At 36.3% G+C, this 19,554-nt stretch overlaps 2 long non-coding RNA genes across 2 annotated transcripts in view; one reads left to right on the forward strand and one right to left on the reverse strand.

Moving 5' to 3' along the window:
• The window catches only part of LOC147824860 (uncharacterized), a 41,936-nt gene extending 36,846 nt beyond the window's left edge, over positions 1-5,090 (forward strand). Inside the window, exon 6 of the long non-coding RNA XR_015441715.1 lies at positions 4,957-5,090. This is a non-coding gene — a long non-coding RNA (uncharacterized LOC147824860). The remainder of the gene's footprint in view (positions 1-4,956) is intronic.
• A 689-nt stretch (positions 5,091-5,779) lies between these two features.
• LOC110350729 (uncharacterized) overlaps positions 5,780-19,554 on the reverse strand; it is a 37,033-nt gene continuing 23,258 nt past the window's right edge. The window contains exon 4 of the long non-coding RNA XR_002397511.2: positions 5,780-14,821. This is a non-coding gene — a long non-coding RNA (uncharacterized LOC110350729). The remainder of the gene's footprint in view (positions 14,822-19,554) is intronic.

Raw genomic sequence — 19,554 nt, forward strand, 5'->3', positions numbered from 1 at the left:
TTGCAAAAGTACTACTATTGTCTTTTGATTCTTTTCAGTTGGCTTAATATAATGAATAAGATGGAATACATTTGTACTTTTCACTGATAGTCAAGGAAAAGAGATGAATGCATTTAAAACTGATTGAGATGGTCAATCTTTTTAAATAGGATGATATTTATTATTATTTTAATATTATGATATTTAGGCATATACAACAATAATACTCATCATAGGGAATTTGCACCTGTACATGGCACATCCCACCCCTTTTCCCCATTCCCCCTCCCCTTAAGCCCTCTCCCCTCCCTACATACAATAGCTTTGATTCCATTTTTTCCTTCTATTTTCACTTTTTTTTTCTTGTCCCTTCCTTAATATCTCCCTCCCTTCTACCTTGTTCCCTTTTCCATTTGAACATTTTCTTCCCATTTCCCAAGCACAAGTTCCTGAGCTTGATTCCTGGTATAAAAAAACAAACAAAAAAACCAAACCTATACTCAAGATTGTGAGTCTTCATGCCCACCATCCTAAGCAATTGAATCCATGTCTGAAGCCAAGATGACACTACATAAAATTCAATCAGTTTTATAAATGTCGATATTTAGTCTCATATAACTTATATTTTGCAGCTTTAATATGGGCTAAACTGAAGGTTAGAAAAGTAGGACCACTAATTCTTAGAAAATTGCCACTGACAATGTCTGATCAAGTCTTTTCATTCACACATACTACTGTGATAGAAAAATGCTAGTACAAAGCAGGAGGATTTCATTGTGAAGCATGCTTGGAAATGGAGATTGCTAAATGACTTTGATCGAGTCCCAGCTCTTGTATGTATCCTGTAAGAAACTGACTTATAAAACTGCCTGTGTTGCATGCTTATTTGAGATCCTAATGGGGAATTCAAACAAAATTAGGAGAGGTATAAAGAGTCACTTTTCCTGTTGAATTCAGGAATACATATTTTAATTTTATCTACACTGTTTTTTCCTCCCATTCCATTTCCTCCCTTTTTCTTTTCACTAGTTGTAGAACTATTTTAGTCATTTGAGAGTTTTGGAAGCAGACAGTGGTACAGGTATACTATGATTCTACGCTCTCCTCAAGATTCAATAAAATACTGACAAGTAGAAGAAAGACCAAAGAAGTTGTATTTCATCTTTGTGAGTTGACAAACTCTGACGTCTCTTACACGCTTAAAAAGACACCCGCCTTTGTATTGAAGGGTTTACACTCATTTTGTACTTGTTACAGCTGCTTTCATTGACAAAGCAAAATGACAAATGATTTTGTTTCTGCTGCCATTGCCAAATTGTACTTTTATGTCTTTTCTATCACAGCATTCTGCTTACATACCTCACTCATAGAACTTTTCATCTTGCACTGAAATAGTCCACTGATTGGCTTCTTTAAAGAAGTTCTTCTTCAAAGAATTTAAAGTTCTTTGAAGATAAGGGCATTTTCTTTCACACATACAACTGCGGGATCCTGTATGGTTTTCAGATGGCTTTAAATATGTAGTTGAGGAATATTCATACAAATATTCAAAATTCATACAAATGTACAGTTTCTATAGATTAGATATGAAATATTCCCCCAAAGCCCATGTGCTAAAGGCTTAGTCCCCAAGGCTTAGAAGGTGGTCGCAATTTGAAGAGGTGGGGCTAGTTGGAGGAAGTGATGTCACTAGCTGTGTGCCCTTGAAGGGAATAGTGAGACTAACGAGACTGTGACAGCTCTCTCTCTCTCTCTCTCTCTCTCTCTCTCTCTCTCTCTCTCTCTCTCTTTTCTAGCCACCATGAAACAAGTGGGGTTTTCCACCAGATAGATGTTCCTTGACAGGATGTGCTGTCAAACCTTTCTTCCTTATAAGTTGATTACTTCATATGTTTTCTCACAGACATGGAGAAGTTCCTAATACACAAGTCCTGGAGGAGAAAATCACCAAGGCACTTGTATAAATGAACAAGGGAATCAAGTATGGCTGTAGGTATTCAGGGGAAGTCAGCACAGACACAACAAAGAAATTTCAAAATACCACTGTGGTATACCTGAAATGTACCAATGAATTTAATGAAAAAAAAATTATCAAAAAAATAGCACTGTGGTATGGCTTCCATATTTAAATATTGGTCACTTTTGGAGGTGCTATGGTCATTTTCATAGGCTAAGATTGTTTTGAGAACTTTTGTTCTTAGCTCTAGAGGTCTTGATGAACTTTATGAGACTCTGTAGTTAATGGTATACTATTGAGTGAATAGAGCAGTTTTAGCAAGAATTTCATGTCAGTTATCTGAATTCCTCTCTCAATGGTTATATTTACCAGACTAGTTTGAAGTTGATCTAAATAAAATAATTTTGATAAAATGAGTTGCTTATATACCTTAGATTTTAACCAAAAATATTATAACAGAGATTCTTCAATATTTTGTACTTCATACATTTTTATGTTCATTTAGAAAAAAAATAATTTTGCTAAATTCCATGTGAAAAAACAAAGTAGATAAGAAGAGGCAAATGAAGATTAAACTTGACAGGAGTTTTATTTCTTACTGATTTATATATGTTGAATTATATGATTTATATATGTTATATATATACATATATATGTATATATATCTTTCAGTTTTAACTGAATTTCAAATTGATTCGCATGTAGCTACTAGGAGTCTCAGCCACCGCAGAACCCCACAGCTGAAGTCATTGTAATTAAGTGTTTCAGAGGTTAATAACAATTTTAGGCTACAAAATGAAATTACTTCATCCAGTGGCAAATTCTTCATTTGTTTTCTTTCATTAGATGATGACAGGCACAAACTGAATCTTGTCAATGGATTTTAAATAATCTTATCCCTAGAATGACTTCAAAGATAAATTCAATGACTTGTGTAAAAAAGAATGAAAAATAATTAACAACATAGAAGTCAAAATAATTAACTCTCAGTTGAAAGGTTCCTGAAAATTTCTGAAATACCACTAAGTTTTAAAAAAAATGCATATGAAAAAGTTTTCCACCTTGACAAAGTTTATAGAATATTGAAGTAAATTAGTTTTTTCTTGAATTCTTAATACCTAATATAAAGTCATTTACAGACAAAATAAGAAAAGTATCCAAAATAATATATGTAAGCACACTATGAAAGTTAGAACGATACTAAAGTCAAGAATCATAAGAACATATTGTCTCCCAGTAGTTTAAAAGCTTGTTAGTTATTCAAGATGTGTGTATAAACAACACTTAAAATAGATAGGAAACAATAAAGCAACTGTTCATATAGTGGAAGGGATGCAGATATGAAAGGGATGATAACAACTAAAATTATTTGATACTTTGTGGCATATAGTGTGCTAGGCAAAAATTCCTTTTAATTAAAAAAGTTAGAATAATAATTTTGTTGTATTTTAACTTGAAAAAATTAGTTTTCATTAAAAATAATAAGAATAATCTTGTTTAATTTTCTAAAATTGCAATAACACAAGAATAAAAGAAATGATAGTATCCTATAGTTTTACTATCTAGTGTTAAACATAAACCAACATTAACTTTTTAACATGTCATTTCCTCCAAAATTTTCTATGAAAATGACTTATCAGTGTAGGTCAGTCATACCACGTAAATAATTTAACTGAATTTTTTGCCTAGCAATATCATCAGCATATTTCCTTGTCATTAAATTATTTACTGTAATGTCATTTTAAATCTCTAAAACAATTTACAGAGGCATGACTACCTAAATAATCTCTAGGTACCCATCCTGTTATCTCATTTAAGTCTAGCAATCATCAATGTAAAAAACAATTTCCTTATGTCCTATTCAGATGCACCTGCTGCCCTTCATGTTCTTCTAAGTTCCTAGAAGTTGCATCTACATGCAGGCTTCTTGGCTAGTACAGTGCACATGTCAGAATCAGTTATTAATTATGGTTCATCATCTAAGGTTAGCAGCTGCGGAATCATCTCCACTTGTACATGCACAAAAGGAATAAAGGAAGAAGGGAGTTCCTAACTTATGTATTAAATTGACAATTGAGTAAGTACTAAGCACAGTAGCAAATTGGAACTAGACAATTAAGAAAGTGTTATTCTAGAAGTTAAGGAGACCACACACACACACACACACACACACACATACACATCCACAAACACATACACACACACAAATGGTAAATTAGTCAAAACATGGGAAAATTAAAGACAACACTGTATTTGGTGAAATTATATTTTTAAGAAAGAGTAATGTAGTAATTATACCCAGAGAAAAGAAGATTAAAACAGAATAATGGTATTTAATAGAAATAATATTAAGAGTTACAGGGGCCGGGGATTTAGCTCGATGGTGCCGCTGCCTGCTTTGCAAGCACAAGGTCCCAAGTTTGATCCCCGGTACCAATAAAAAAAGAGTTACATTAGAAAGAGGAAAGGGAAAAGGGAGGAATAGGAGGTAAGTTTACCATTTTGTATGAACCAACAACAACAGCAACAACAACAACAAAAACAGACAAACACAGTGTTTTTCAAAATATTAGATGTCAGCCTTCTTATACCAAAAAATCTGAAATCTAAGTTAAAATTTTTTAAAATTATCACTGAGCTGAGCTACAACAACAAATCACCCAGCATACAAATATATATATATATATATATATAAATGGAATTCTTGAAGCTTTGCAGGAGATAGAAAATAAGTATTTGCATAAATATTTGATGAAACCATAAATCTCCAGATCCAATATTGAATAAAACATATGGATAAGAAATACGAAGAAAAATACACCAAAGAATGTAATCCACAGCTAATTCCTCAAAGCCAGTGGCATAGTTTGGATAAATATCTCCAAAAGACCATGTGTTAAATACATCCAAATGTTCCAGGGCTGGAACCTTCCAGAGAAGGTCTAGTAAAAAGAAGTTAGGTCAGGGAGCTGTGCCCCTGAATGAAGGTGTCAGATCATGTCCTCCTCTCTCTCTCTCAGGTTGCTTTCCACCCTCCATGAGGTGAATGTATCTCCCCAGCATGTGCTCCTGCTACAGTGTACAGCACCAGTACAGGCCCAAAAGCACAGGAGCCAGACAACTGAAACTTCCAAAGCCGTCAACCAAATAAACCTTTCCTTAATACAAGCTGCTTATCTCAAATATTTCACCACAGCGTTGAAAGTAATATAAAGAAAAACTTAAAGACAGCCAAAGGAAAACAAACAAACAAACCCCAAAAACATGAATTGGGCCAGCAGAATTTTTCTGAAACAATACATGAAAAGCACCTTGAAAAGTATCTGTGAGATGCTGAAAGGCGGCGGGGGGGAAGATAAAGAAGAATGAAAAAAATCAATCTTGGAGATATCTATATCTCAAAAAAAAGTAAAGTTTTGATTGAGAACATAAAACCAGAAAAAAATTAAAGAAAATTCTGTGATGATTTGTGTTTGTGTCCTGATTTATAAAGATGACTATATGAGAAAATGGAGAGGCCAATGCCACTGGAAGAAAAGCATGATATTGTAACCATTCCCCTAGAAATGGGAGACTTAGGGCATCCCATAGGCCACACGGGGAACCAACAGAGGTAGTCCGAAAGCAGAAAGCAGGAACCACAGCCTTCACCTTGGGTTGCGCAGGAAAAGCTAGCTGGAGTAGGATGAACAGCCAGCTGCGGGCAGGATTGAATAATTCCAGCAGGCTTCCGGCAGTAGGGACTGTCTCAAGTTGTCTCATCCTTGGCCCTAGGTGGATACAGACAAAGGGAAATATTGGCTGAGTATGAAAGAGTGGGAAAAGGAGATGTCAGGGGTGTGGATTATTTAGTTGCAAGCTTCGTAACAAAACTAGCTGACTACTGCCTCTAAACATTGGCTAGCTGGGAAGGACAGTCTTTCTCCAGACAGACAAGCCCTTCAATGATGTCAAAACTCATAAAATATAGAATTTAAAAAACATGACTCATGTCATTAATCCTCTAATGTGTTGATCCCTGATTGAGGAAACACTGGAGTGATAATAAACCATTTAGGGAACAGAGCATGCATTTATTTAAGCAGCATTTAAGTCATTTTATTAGTAGTATACCAAGAGGTACACAGCAGATACACAAGGAGTCCTTGTAGTTCATCCTCCTAAGTTTCCCACTTACACAGCATTGTTCAGGAAAATGGATCTGGAAAATTGAAGAGTCTCTAACAGCAGTTTTGTAGAGCCGAAAGATGTATTAGAAATATGCTATGATCAAAGTGGCAGGTCCATCAGTTATGTTGTTGGAGAATATGAACTGATAAATTAGTAAAGTACAGGTAGAGACCTGTGTGTGTGATCAGGAAGAAATAATTGTCGTGTCTGAAGATGCACCAAGAGGTGTGAATGTAGAAGAGTATGAGGCAGTGGGAAGTGGTGGTCCTCACTCTGAGGCTAAGGGGATGACTGCTAGGAGGAGGTGCCTTCCAGGGAAAGCAAAGATCTCCTTAATGTTTAAAATGGCACAGGCCATGGTAACCTCTGCCAGATTTCCCTTTGGGCAAGGATAAAACAGAGTATGTGTTTGGTGGAGAGCAAGGAACAGACCAGGATCATTTGGTAAGCAGAGACAACAAGATCAGAAACACATGTAATCCCTGATGGAGAAAAGCATAGCTGTATTTGGTCCAATTTTTGCCTCTGGAGAAGCAGTCCATGGGTATCACTGGAGTGAGGATTTAGTGTCTTTGTGAAGTTGTCCCCAATGCAGAGGGGTGAAGCAATCTTCATGGATGAGCTTGTGGGTTGGGGCCATATTATCTGAGGAGATTTAATGGGCAGCAGTGAGCTTTTAGGCCAAGGCAATGTTAACTGGGACAAAGAAGTTGGGAGTACCATTTTTAAAGTGAATATCCACTTGGGCTGATTTGTCTCACTGGCCATGTTTGGTTGACACAATGGCTTAGATGAAAGACTTGGGTCTCCATACTATAAACTGATGAAAACACCCAAATTGATAATAATAAGATAGTCAACAGAATGATCTACAGCTATACTTGAGGGGATTTTGCTTTTGTTTTTTGGTAAAAGCTTAGGTTGAAATTGGTTCCATGTCACATGAACAGGTACTGCCTGGCCTGTGGGATAATCCATGGTTAATATGTCCAGGAGAGTGGATGCCCTCTATCTTGCCTCCAGACCTTATGGCATTAAGTTCAAACATTTTAAAGGATAAATAAAGGGCCAATTCAACATGGAGGTTTATTTGGGGATTCCTCTATCAGATGGAAAATTTGAAAGGAGTTTTTGAGGAGACCAGTATGTCTCTCAGTTAAACTAGCTATCTGTCTCAGTTAAACCACCTATCTGATACCTATTAGGACATGAAAGTTATTTTGCATGCTGCTTTCAAGACTGCTGCATTGTGTATTTTGAAAAATGAAATGTGTTTCTTGGTTATTACTAGTAATGTTTTTAACTCCAAAGAGAATACAAAAGGTCCTGACAAACTCCTGTGTTGAGATCTTAGTATATGTGGAGACAAGAGTGATTTTGATTTATATTCTGGTTATTTGTGAAGCAAGAGATTCCCAGAACCTTTTACACATGCAGAATCAACTTCTACGTAAGAGCTCAGTAATTTATAATAAATGCAAAGATGGGAACTTTTGCTGGTCAGGGAGTTCATTGCTAAGATGACTCCCTGAAACATGGCAGTGGGTGGAGCTTTGAGTAGTGTCCTTTGTTAGGGACATCCTGGCTGAGGGGTGGAAACCAGAAATGTTCCACTGAGCTCCCTCACATCAGATGCTTAGCACTGACATTTGCAAAGCCTATAAGCTTCTGTCATTGCTATTTGCTCAATCCTTCATGACTTCCCAGGTTGCTGAGGGCTCTGTAGGAAAGATGAACTCCCCTAGCACCAAATCACCTGGCTAGGCTTTGAGCACAAAGAAGGCACCCTTTCCTGTAGGTGGAATACAGCAGAAGGTCAAGGTTTGATCCCTTCCTGCCTTAGGGCAGCCACAGCAGATTTTCTGAGCTTTTAAGGTGCTAATTCCATGACAGAAAGCAGGATGGGCAGCTGAAGGTGGAGGATCACAGGCTTGGAGTCTGTGAGAGCCTTGTTATGGTTTGGATCTCAAGTGCTCCCGAAAAGCTCATATGTAGAAGGCTTGGTCCCAAAATGATGTTATTCAGAGATGGGGCTTTTGAGAAGTCATTGGATGATGAGCCTTATGACTACTCAGAGCCCTTAGCAATTAACCCATTGATGGATTTAAAATTTGATGGGCTAAACACTTCTCAGATGGGCTGCTAGGAGGTGATGGAAACTTAGGAGGTAGTGGATTATTAGGGTATTTTCCCTGGGCTAAACACTTCTCAGATGGGCTGCTAGGAGATGATGGAAACTTAGGAGGTAGTAGATTATTAGGGTATTTTCCTTGAGGGCTGTAACTTGTCCTTAGCACTAACCTCCCCCCCCATCATTCTCTCTCTCTCTCTCTTTTTTTTTTTGGCACCGGGGATCAAACTCATTTCCTTGAGCTTACGGGGCAGACAGTGGAACCACTGAGCTAAGTCACCAGCCCTCCATCATTCTCTGTTTTTCTCTCTTTCCTAGCAAGAGGTGAGCAGATTTCTTCTAACATATCTTTCTGCCATGAGTTTTCTTGTCTCACCATGTTTCTAAAAGTAATGAAACCCATAGACTATGGCCTGGAAACACTAAAACTGGGAGCTAAAAAATTTTTCATCCTTTAGGTTGACTTTTCCCAGGTGTTTTGTCACAGCAACAGAAAGCTGACTAATGCAAGACTTTATTTCCTGGGGAGGCCAGAATGTAACCAGCAATTCTTTAAATGATGTATAACAGAAGGCCAAAGGATCAGTTTCTTGAATTGTGAGTCATTGAGCAGTTATTTGCCATTGTGGATGGTTGAGAGGCTTCATAAGACATGAGAAGAGAAGTGAGGGGAAACTTTAGTGGTCTGACTTATAAAAAGATTTCTTAGCCTGTCATAGTGACCTACACCTGTAATCTTAAGACTGCAGGAGGTTAAGGCAGAAAGATCAGGAGTTCAAGCCTGGAATACTTACCAAGATTATGTCTCAAAACAGAAAGTAAAAAAGGACTAGGGATATAGTTCATTGTGAAAATCCTGGGTTCGATTCACAAGACTAGAAAAAAAAAGATTTATTTGGAATAACACCAAAATATAAACCCTAAAAGAAAAACATGATAATTTAGCTTCATTAAATTTAAAACTTAGATTCTTCAAAATACACTATTAGAGATCTGAAAAGACAAAGCAGGGACTGAGATGAAAATACTTTCAAAGCAAAGGACTTAAACCAAGAATGTAGGAGCAATTTCCAAGCTTTACAATATGAAAGTAATTAAGTCATTTACAATGAACAAATGAATTGAGAAAACACTTCAAAGAAAGTATACATGGTACATGAGCACTTACAAATATTCCACATTATTAGTCACTAAAAACACTATAAATCACTAGGAAACAACCCAATATACCACTCCAATATCTACAGTTAAGAGGCAAAAACTGTTGACCATATGAGGTATTTGTAAGGATGTAGAGGAATTAGAACTTTCATATTCCTGGTAGAAATATAAAATGGTACAGCCATTTTGGAAAACAGTTTGGCATTTGTTGAATTAGACACATGCTTACCATGTGATTCAGCTATTCAACTCATAGATATTTAGTTAAGAGAAATAAATCTATATGTCCACAAAAAGACATGTATAAATGTTTATAACAGCTTTATTTATAATAGCCCAAACCTGAAAATAACCTCAATTCCTACATATACAGGATTTTGTTGATGTATTTTGATTTATCAATAAAATGAATTAATACTCAACTGTGAAAAAGAATGTACTATTGATACATACAACAATATGGATAAATCTCAAAGTATGTGTGTTGTGTGAAATGGTCCAGAGAAAAGGGACTGTATATTGAATGGCTTTGTTTCTTTAAATCCCTGGAAGATTCACATTTACCTAGAGTGAAAGAAAGAAAATCCATGCTTGCTTAAGGCTAAGGATTGGGTATAGAGAAATGGAAGGAGGAATCTCAAAGGAGTAAAAGTAAACTCTGCGGTTAATGGACATATTTATTATCTTGATTATGATGCTGGTTTTATGAATAAGTATGTGTGAAAAAATATCAAAATATGCATTTTTGGAGTCAATAAAACACCTTTTTCAATGATAATTTAAGATATATGCAAGGGAGAATAAATATTGGTGGCAAGATGGAATCCAAAATATCATAATCTCTGCAGATGAAAAGGAAAAGGAGAAAGAGAGGGAAAGAGAGAGAAAGGGACAGAGAAAGGGAGAGGGGGGAAGAGAGAAGAGGGAAGGAGAGATTATCAATTGAATTTTAAGATCAGGAAAGAAATGTACAGAGTAAATAAGTAGATACATAAATAAACATTTACACACTAGGAGACAGATGATAGGTGATAAATAGAAAAATGAGAGACAGATACATTAAGCATGTTGCTAGTAGATGGACTGGTTACCTAGCTAAACAGATAGGAGACTATATAGTTAAAACAAACTGTTCTCTTTCTCAGCTTTTTGGCCATCACAATAAACTCCATAATATAGGAAAGTCCTTATTTTCCAAAATTGCAAAGCCAAGGTGGAGGAGGTCAGTGGTCCAGCCTGGGGCTGTAAAGCTCCAGGGAAGTCCATGTCTGAGCCCCTTAAAATTATTTCTTCTGCCCTTGATACAATTGGAAAGGGCTGAGGGGGAATCCCTTCTCTCCCAGCCTTTATGCCCAGAGCTTTGTCACTCTCAAAAGACACTTAACAGCAGACCCATATTTCTCACTTAACCCCTGTACAGATTTAACCATGGCTATTCAGGATTGTAACACGAATTTGTTGAAAGTTCAGAATGTTCTCAGCATATGATACTGCAACTCTGCTGGGAGAGTTTAGTTCATTTTGTGGCACTTCTGTTGCCCTAACAAGATATACAATAGCATTGAGCTGCTCATCAGATGATTTCCAGGCACAAAGCACTTTGTGGATCTATTAGGAAGCCACAGGGTCAATGCCTAATGCTTCTGTGGGCTAGGACTCAGGCTTTTCAGTTTCCCATTCTGGATGGGCTCTGAGGGAAAGAATAAGGCTTTTAACTGGTGAAAGAAGTAGGAAGAAATGGCTACAAAATTTCATAAATGGAAATAGCTCTTATATTAAATCCCCAAAACTCTTATCACTGAATATTACACTTGTCTTGAAAAAGAAAACCCAGTATAATTACATGGTGCTTCTTTTTTAATGTCATAGGTTAAACCAAAAAATAAAACTAAATAAAAACCTAGCCATAGAGCACAGAGAAAGCCCTTGTGTTAGTTAGCTTTGCATCACTGCGACTAAATACCCAAAATAAAAAACTTAAAGGAAGAATGTTTCATTGTAGCTCCATTGCTATTGGGCCTGTGGTGAGGCAGAGGATTAGGGCTGGGTGCATGATGAAACAAAACTACTCACCTCATGGGGGCCAGAAAACAGAGAGACAGGAAGGTGCTAGGATCCCAGTGTTCCCAGTGGCATACCACCAATGACCTAACTTCCTCTCATTAGGCTCCATCTCCTAAGGAAACCACCTCCCAATAGTACTAGGTGCTCACAATTAGTCTTTAGCAGAGAGAACTGTTATGGGATTCAAACTCTAATGGCATCTAAAAATTTAAATTCTTCCAATATTAAATTTTGCCTAAGAAGAGAAAAAAAAGCAAAATTATTAGTTAATGATGGTTAATTATAAGTTTGATGTGTATGAATAATATAATTAACTATAAGAAAGATTATTTGCATTCCAAGAAAATTTTTGTTCTTTTCTTTTCCCTCCCTTGCACCCTTATAAATAGTGAAAATAATAGAGAAATAGGTAGCTTGATATGGAATTGTAGAGCTTTTAGATGTGCAAAATAAATAACTGGGATTATATGTTTTTTCAACAAGCAAGAAATCACTTACTTTATCACAAAGCTAAAGACACCAAAAATATTATCCTGGCACTCTTAGAATGGTTAAATTGTCAAGTTAAAAGTCAGGAAGAAAGGGCCAGGGGTTTAGCTTGGTGGTGCCGCTGCCTGCCTCACAAGCAAAAGGTCCAGAGTTCAATCCCCAGTACCAAAGAAAACTAAATAAAAATAAAAAACCAACAGAAGTCACCAAGAAAAATTTTTCTATCCATTTAAAATAAGTCATTCTAATATTGTAAGTTTAGTACCAAGATGGGGTCCAGAGGGTGTTTTTCTGATATACTTAATGTATATGATTGCCCAATTCAAATTTTCCTGAATGAATCTATACAATTAACTAAGAAAGGTCATTCTAACTTATAAATGTGTCTTCAAATTCAGTTTGTCTCACCTCATAGCACCATGAAGCATTTCCTCAGTTGTGCTAGTAACTTCCAAGATGATTTACCATTAAAATCCACAAATATATCCCAAATATCCTTGATTCCATTCTTGTAAAAAAAAAAAATCAAGATCTACCATTCTCTATGACTTCTCTAAATCCTCTTAAACATTTATATATTCTTTATCTTAGTACAGTCCTCAGGGTTCAAAAAATGTTCTTGTTCATAAATGATTAAGTGAATATGGTAAGTTCTTTAATTTAGGTTCTCATTTAATTCTCACCATAACTTAGAGGCTATTATTGTCCTCTTTCTATAGATAAATTTATGGCACTGACAAGGTAAGTAAATGTACCAGGGTTATAAACCTAGTGGATACTAGAATTATAGCACAAATTCAGATGTTATGAATTTTTTTCAATAGCTTCATGTGTAGTCATTCTTCTGTATTTTGGAAATAATATCTTGGCTCTCAGAGATTGGAAGGAAATGTATTGATCCTACCTAGCATCATGACTTTATGGAAAAGAGATTATTACTTTAAATATTGGAAAATGATAAAAGAATTGGTTCTACCACTAAGTATATTATTTTTAGAAATGAATCGTTCTGTTTTTTTTAAAAAATCCAGTAATTTTTCCTATTTTCATCTCCACAAAAACATAATAAAATATTATCATTACAATTGGTAGTTGAATAATTACCATCATGATTCTATTTAGAAAATTTTATTTGATAAGCATTGTGCGAGAGACTATAGCTGTGTTATTTTGTCCCTATTTGAGGTTTAAATTTCAAAAAAGTTTTAAATATAACAAATTTAAATATAACTTTTGATGAAACTAACAGAGATAAATGAAAGGAAATAGTTGGAAGATGCAACTGGAAGCAGTAACTTTGACCATAAAGATGTTGCCTATTGTCAGTAAAGGACTTCTCTTTCCTAGGTCTGACCTTTGCTTGTTCCACAAAGTCATCCTATTTTACAGGAAGAATGTCACAAATCAGCAATACAATGTGTGTGGCTCACCAATTCTTAAAGCTGTTTACTTAAAGCAACAATACTTTCCACTGTGCATTGTGAATGGAGAACTGAAATGAATGTAGTACCATTGCATTTAATTAGAAGATTTAGTCGGGCAGACAAGAAAATCCCCTAACCAGAAATAGCGACATGTGGGCTAGTGTTCTAGCCACTAGTAATTGGTTAATGGTACAGAGAATCCCAGTGAAAATCCCACAAGATATTCGTACTATTAGTGTAAACCGAATTCAAAGCTTTGGTTTGCTTGCTTGAGTATTATGTGCACTTACGAGATTAGATTAATAATAGCCCAAACGGGTTGTGTTATGGCAAGTACAATCTTAATGTTTCATGGCTTTAACCATATTATTTTAGCAAGTCCCAGGTCTTAAATGAACCTCATTATTACAATCTAAGTGACTTTGAATGAATTGAAACCCATAACAAAAAAATCTAAGTCTCCCCTTCCATTTCCTCCATTTTGTCTGTGATCCTATAGCCCTAACCTGGTTCTCAAACCTTTGAAGTATCTTATAGTCCATCCTTCACTGTAACATCTCAGCTAGCAGTACAGTTCTCAGCATGCCCACAACTCTTTCTAGCCACTCTTTCTGAGTCATGTCTTCTCTATAGACTCTGTGCAATCTGTCATTTTACTCCTGATGGAGACTAGAAGCCAGCTGTTAGGCATCTAAGATGCCAGATGCACCATTCTGTTGTTTCTTCCATTGCCATGGTCACATTTTTTTTTCCTTTGGTGTTGAAAACTCTTAGTGACTCAGCAGCATCTTACCTAAAATTAGGACTCCACATTTTACCCAAACAAGCAGTGAACTTCATGTTTGTCATTACTGGCTAACTCAACTTCTCTCTCCCTTATCGTTTATCTATGTGTCAGGATCCTGTTATAAAATTCCCCAGCCCTGGAGTCCAAGAGTTCCCTCTGACCCTTTTCTTCATGCCCATGTTTTAGGACCTAACTTGTCAATCACTGAGAGCTACCTGGGAATCGTTCCCACTGCCCTTTCCTTTCAGGCCTACTGGGTTCAGTTGAAGCTGTACAACTGTCTGCCTATCGCTCCATAGTTCTTTGCACAGCAGCCTTTCAGACTCATCTCCCTTCTTGCAAGTCCAATCTCCCTTAAGACAAACAAACGAAAAGCTAATATTTTGAAACATTCAGGATTAACAGCACTTTGTTACATATAATGCAGTTTGTTTTTTCTAATGTAGGTCTTTGCACTTGCAGTGTATATACAGGAGACTGATGTCGCCGCAGGGTAGGCTTGGTCTGGAATTCACAGCAGAGTGTACAGGCCAAAACTTGGGGCTGTGAGGACTTTGTCTCTTCCAATGCTATGTGTAGCTCCCTCCATCTCATTGCTTCACTTCTCAGAAATGGTACCGCCTCATTAGGAAGGTAATCCATACATCAGCATCAGGTATCTACAAAAGGAGCATCTAAGTGTAAGTCTATCAGGTGAAGAGCTTATATAAGCCACAGTTAAAACCATATCTCAGGATATGAAAAAAAAAAGTTCAACATGATTGTCCAGCAATGGTGAACTATTCAAATAAGTTATATTACATCATTGAGTCATACGTAGTATTCTTTCAAAGCAGATTTATTGTCATGAGGAAATATTCATGATAAAATGCTTCAAAATGATATCATTGTAGTAGTCATATTACTCCTGAGATCTCCCTGAATGTTCAGCATTTTACCTATGTTCCCTTTTAAAATGTTCATGGGAAAGCAGGAGATGAAATTGTTCAAATCTGACATTTTTTTTCACTCATCTGCATCATTTTAAATTTGGCAAGTGAATAGTAAATTAGTTTATTAATCAGAAAATATTATTTCAAAAAGCTAAGTATTAATTCAAGCCCAAACATGATTAGGCATCTTATTTATATCTTGTCATAGCAATCTTGCAAGTGGCCTCAAAGGATCATTAATCATACTCTGCTATTATCATCTGTGCACTTCACTGGAATAGATGTCCCTTCCTAAAATGTGGTTTTCTTAGAGGAAGGGCCATGTTTGTGCTTTAAGACAAATAAGTTTTCCTAGAATTTCAATAGGAAAACTTCACCGCAGGGTACCATAATAAGAAAGCACATTGATACCCAGAAAAGGTGCAAATTTCCAATGATGAATGTCATTATATTGTATATCTAAAATGTACCAATTATTAGAATGAATAGTCGATAATGTAAAATAGGAATAAAAGGTCCAAAGGGGTAGGGATAGTGGGAGGCACAGGGGAAAGGAAAGAAGGGAAAGGAAAAATGGTGAGAAATGGAAAAAATGGAAATAAAGTCTTTGTAAATAGGGAAGGGTGGAGGGCGTGAAGGGAGGGCTAGGAATGGGGAAAAAAATAAGAACAAAGATGCATTATATAAAGGTACAATTCCCAATGAGAAATGTAATTGTGTTGTATACTTACAATGTACCAATAAAAGAATTTAATACAAAAAAAGCTACTATTTTTATAAAAAAGTAGTTTTAATTGTTTACAGTAAGAAGTATAAAGAATAAAACTCTCAAATATGCCAAATATCTCCATAAGCTTAATGGCCTCATTAGCAATGCTGACATTAATTTATAATAGGAAAGCATGCAGAGACATAATATACAAAGTATACAAAGAATACACAAATTAGAAGGTGGAATACTCCCTCTCAACAAAAGCCCCAAAGCATAAATGCAATTAGCATACCTCATTTCTTACGATTTATTGCAAAACCCCTGAACATTCACAAATGCAACACATATGGGTAGGTATGTATTTCTGTGTCTGTATTTACGCACAATATATGTGTGCATTTATGGCATACCTAATAAAGATTATCATGTACACATCAGAAAAAGAAATCATATATAGCTATATATGATAGGTATATATATATATATATATATATATGTCATGAGCACTTGATTTTGCTACTTAAAATACCTATTTTTTGTATTCAGCAGAGTTTATCATAATTTAACATTTCTCTATTTTAGACACTTCGGTTGTTGCCAAAATATTTTAAGATTATTTTTGCAGTCATATATATGAAAGGTGTGTGTGTGTGTGTGCACACATGTGTGTGTGTGAGTGACTTGCAGAACTCCCAGCTGAGTATTTATTTTGAAAATGGAAATACATCATCAAGTTGCTTGCCATAAAGTATGGAGGAGACAGCAGCCCACTGCCTGGCGCTCTGGTTCTGGGGAGAAATCCACCATGGCATTAGTCTTGAGAGAGAGATGAATAATAGTAACCTGCTGTTAACTTTATTTGCACTTTTAAAAATTGTGAATAAAATGGAGAAACTAAATATATTTATTGGGCATTTTACTGATGCCTTTGTAAATTTCTGGTGTCCTTTTAAAATTGATTCATCAGAATTTTTATTCACTAAAAACAAACAAACAAAAAAGGCTTGGTCAAGTGATGAACTTATTTTTTCCTAAGTTGACTCTATCTTTATATTTCTTAAAATTAGTACTTTTATTGTTGTTTTGGGGAATATTTTTTATCAAGTATAAAAATACATGCATTTGGTGTTTGTTAGCAAGACCTGCCCACTCCACTATGATTTAAAATATTCACCTAAGCCAGGGGTGTTGTGGGGCAAATGCCTTCAAGCCCAGCACTCTGGGAGGCTGAAGCTGGCAGGGTGAAGACTGAAAGTTCAAGTGTAGCCTGGGCAGCTTAGTGACTTAGAAAAACCCCGTCTCAAAATAAAAGTTTTTTTAAAACAGCTTGGGTATATAGCTCAGTGTGGGGACCCTGTGTTTAAAACTACAGTGCAAGAAAATATTCAGAATAAAATATTCACCTACTGCTTCTTCTAAGTGCTTTACTTCCTGATTAGTACATCAGGATGGTTTTGTTCCTCTCTTCCATGGAATCAGTGTCCTCCTCCCTTACCTGACCCACCTCCTATGACTTTTCCTAAGAGTACAATTTGTGTAGCCCATGTCTTCAGGATAGAATTTGTTTTCAACCTTGGTGGCTACACCCGGTATCTGTCCTCTTTCTTATTATTGTCAAAGTTGGCTTTTCAAGACCCATCTTCCTCTAGTTGGGGATATAGCATAGGATCCAGACACGTTTTTGCACCTGCAATAGTATACACTGTTCATTTCACCTTCATTTTTTACTCCTCATTAACTCAAAGCAAGGGGCTTTTGGCTTCTCCCGTTCTGGTGCAGAAGGCAGGATAAAGAGCACTTGCATTCACCCATCTGGCCTCGCCACAACCACCAATCTCAACACCAATTCTCCTGGCTCTGGTGAGGGCTGAGAGGCTTGGGAATCTCCTGTGTCTTCATGCGATGGGTTATTGGAAGTTTTGGCCGCCAGCCCTCTCCACATTTTGAGTGCTGCTGATGTAATTTTGTCATTACTTGTTTGTTTTCCTTATTCTCATGCAGCGAAGTTGAAGGGTGGGAGGGGGAAGCATTTGTGATCTGGCTTTACTCCTCTATCTTAAATAACAGGAAGTTCAAACTATTGTAATCATTTTAAAATCATCCACTGCCATGGGAAAATTGCTAAAATAAATAGCCCACAGCAATCACTTCTGCAGAGAAAATTGTGTCTCTTGAGAAAAGATATTAAAATCCAAGGAAACTTTCAAATGAGAATTTCTATCCACGTTATTAATTGATCCATACTAAAATAGGGGAGCCATCTCTTGTTTTAAATCTTCTTTGCAAGTAACAATTCTTATGAAATTCTTCAAAGGCACTTACATTTGAAAAGATATAACATTAATCCTTTTGGTGCTTTGTTTCCCATCACCATAAAATCTGGCAGAAACAACATAAAATAGTAAGATAGGATACTAATATAACAGTGAAGCATATGGATTTTTCCCCCATGGCAATTCAACAGCTGTTCTGTGGGTACCAAAGACTTTTACCATTAAAACAATACAGGAAATTAATAATTCTAAACATAATTTAGATCATTACCTTATTTATGAATTTTAAGACCAACTCAGGTTTTAAGTATTTGTAAACAGGCTTTAGATAAATGTCACAAATTTGTATCATTGCAGAACTGATTTGACAATATTGAATAGCCAAGCCCTAACATTTTCATAACAATGTCAAGTTCAAATAATCAGCATAGGAACTCTATTCTTTCCTCATTTCACACAATCTTTGACTTCTCTTCACATTTAAAACACTTGAGTTTTCACAAAGCTGATGTGATGTGATGCTTTAAAAAAAAAAAACAACATACGAATCTGAGTTCAACGTTTGGGCTATGACTCTATATAAGCTTCCTGATTTTTACTCATGCAAGGTCTATGGAAGTTGCCCTGCAGGACAAATTTTCTTCTATACCTCTAAAGATGAACGACTCCTACCAAGGGGAGAAAATTTGCCTCAAGCTTTCAAAATGTGATATCCACGTTCATTACATGTGCTCCATCCCAGTCAACTGGAGTCCAATCCACGGAGCCGAATCGCCACCCGAGACCTCATCTGCCGTTTAGAAAATGACTTTCCAAACCACAGAGGGTGAATTTGGAACACACCTCTCTATCTACGGGTTTGGTTATTTTTTTTTTTTTCTCTCAGAAGAGTTCACACCAGTGATAAACACAGCAATATCGTGTCAGACACTGATCTTTCTTCTGTCAAAAAAATGTTTTTTCCAAGCCTCCCCTATAAGGTCTTAAACTACAGCCCTGGGCCTGTGGATTCCTCAGAAGCTACCAGATTGTGCAATGTACTAACACAAAATGTCATATTACAGCCTTGCTACAGTCACATCCAATAAGTAATCTGGCATGAAGAAAAGTTAACTGAATTAGTGGCCAATTGGGACACTTTGTGACCTACTCTTTAGGAACCAAGTCCCCTGAACTTTTCCATTCTGCTTTGCCTTCATACTTTAATAGGGACCGGATCCCCATTAACAATTGAGCAGCGACAATAAGTGCCATCAGGAAAAGGAAATTCAATTTTCGTGGGGGATGACAGCCTTACCTTTTCGCGCTTAATTGGCCGTATTGTCTCCAAAAGTTAATTGGTTACTTAGTCCAGGTAGTTAGTAAAATGTTTAGCTGCGTCAAAAAGCTCAGGCTCCCACTGTTAATGGGGCATGAAATGGAATGTTTGATACTGCAAATAAAATCAGTGATATTCAAGGATGTTATGGTAGGTA

This window comes from Heterocephalus glaber, unplaced genomic scaffold (assembly GCF_053883595.1).
Source record: "Heterocephalus glaber isolate CG9 unplaced genomic scaffold, H.glaber_assembly_v1.0 deba00001531, whole genome shotgun sequence".
NCBI lineage: Eukaryota > Metazoa > Chordata > Mammalia > Rodentia > Bathyergidae > Heterocephalus > Heterocephalus glaber.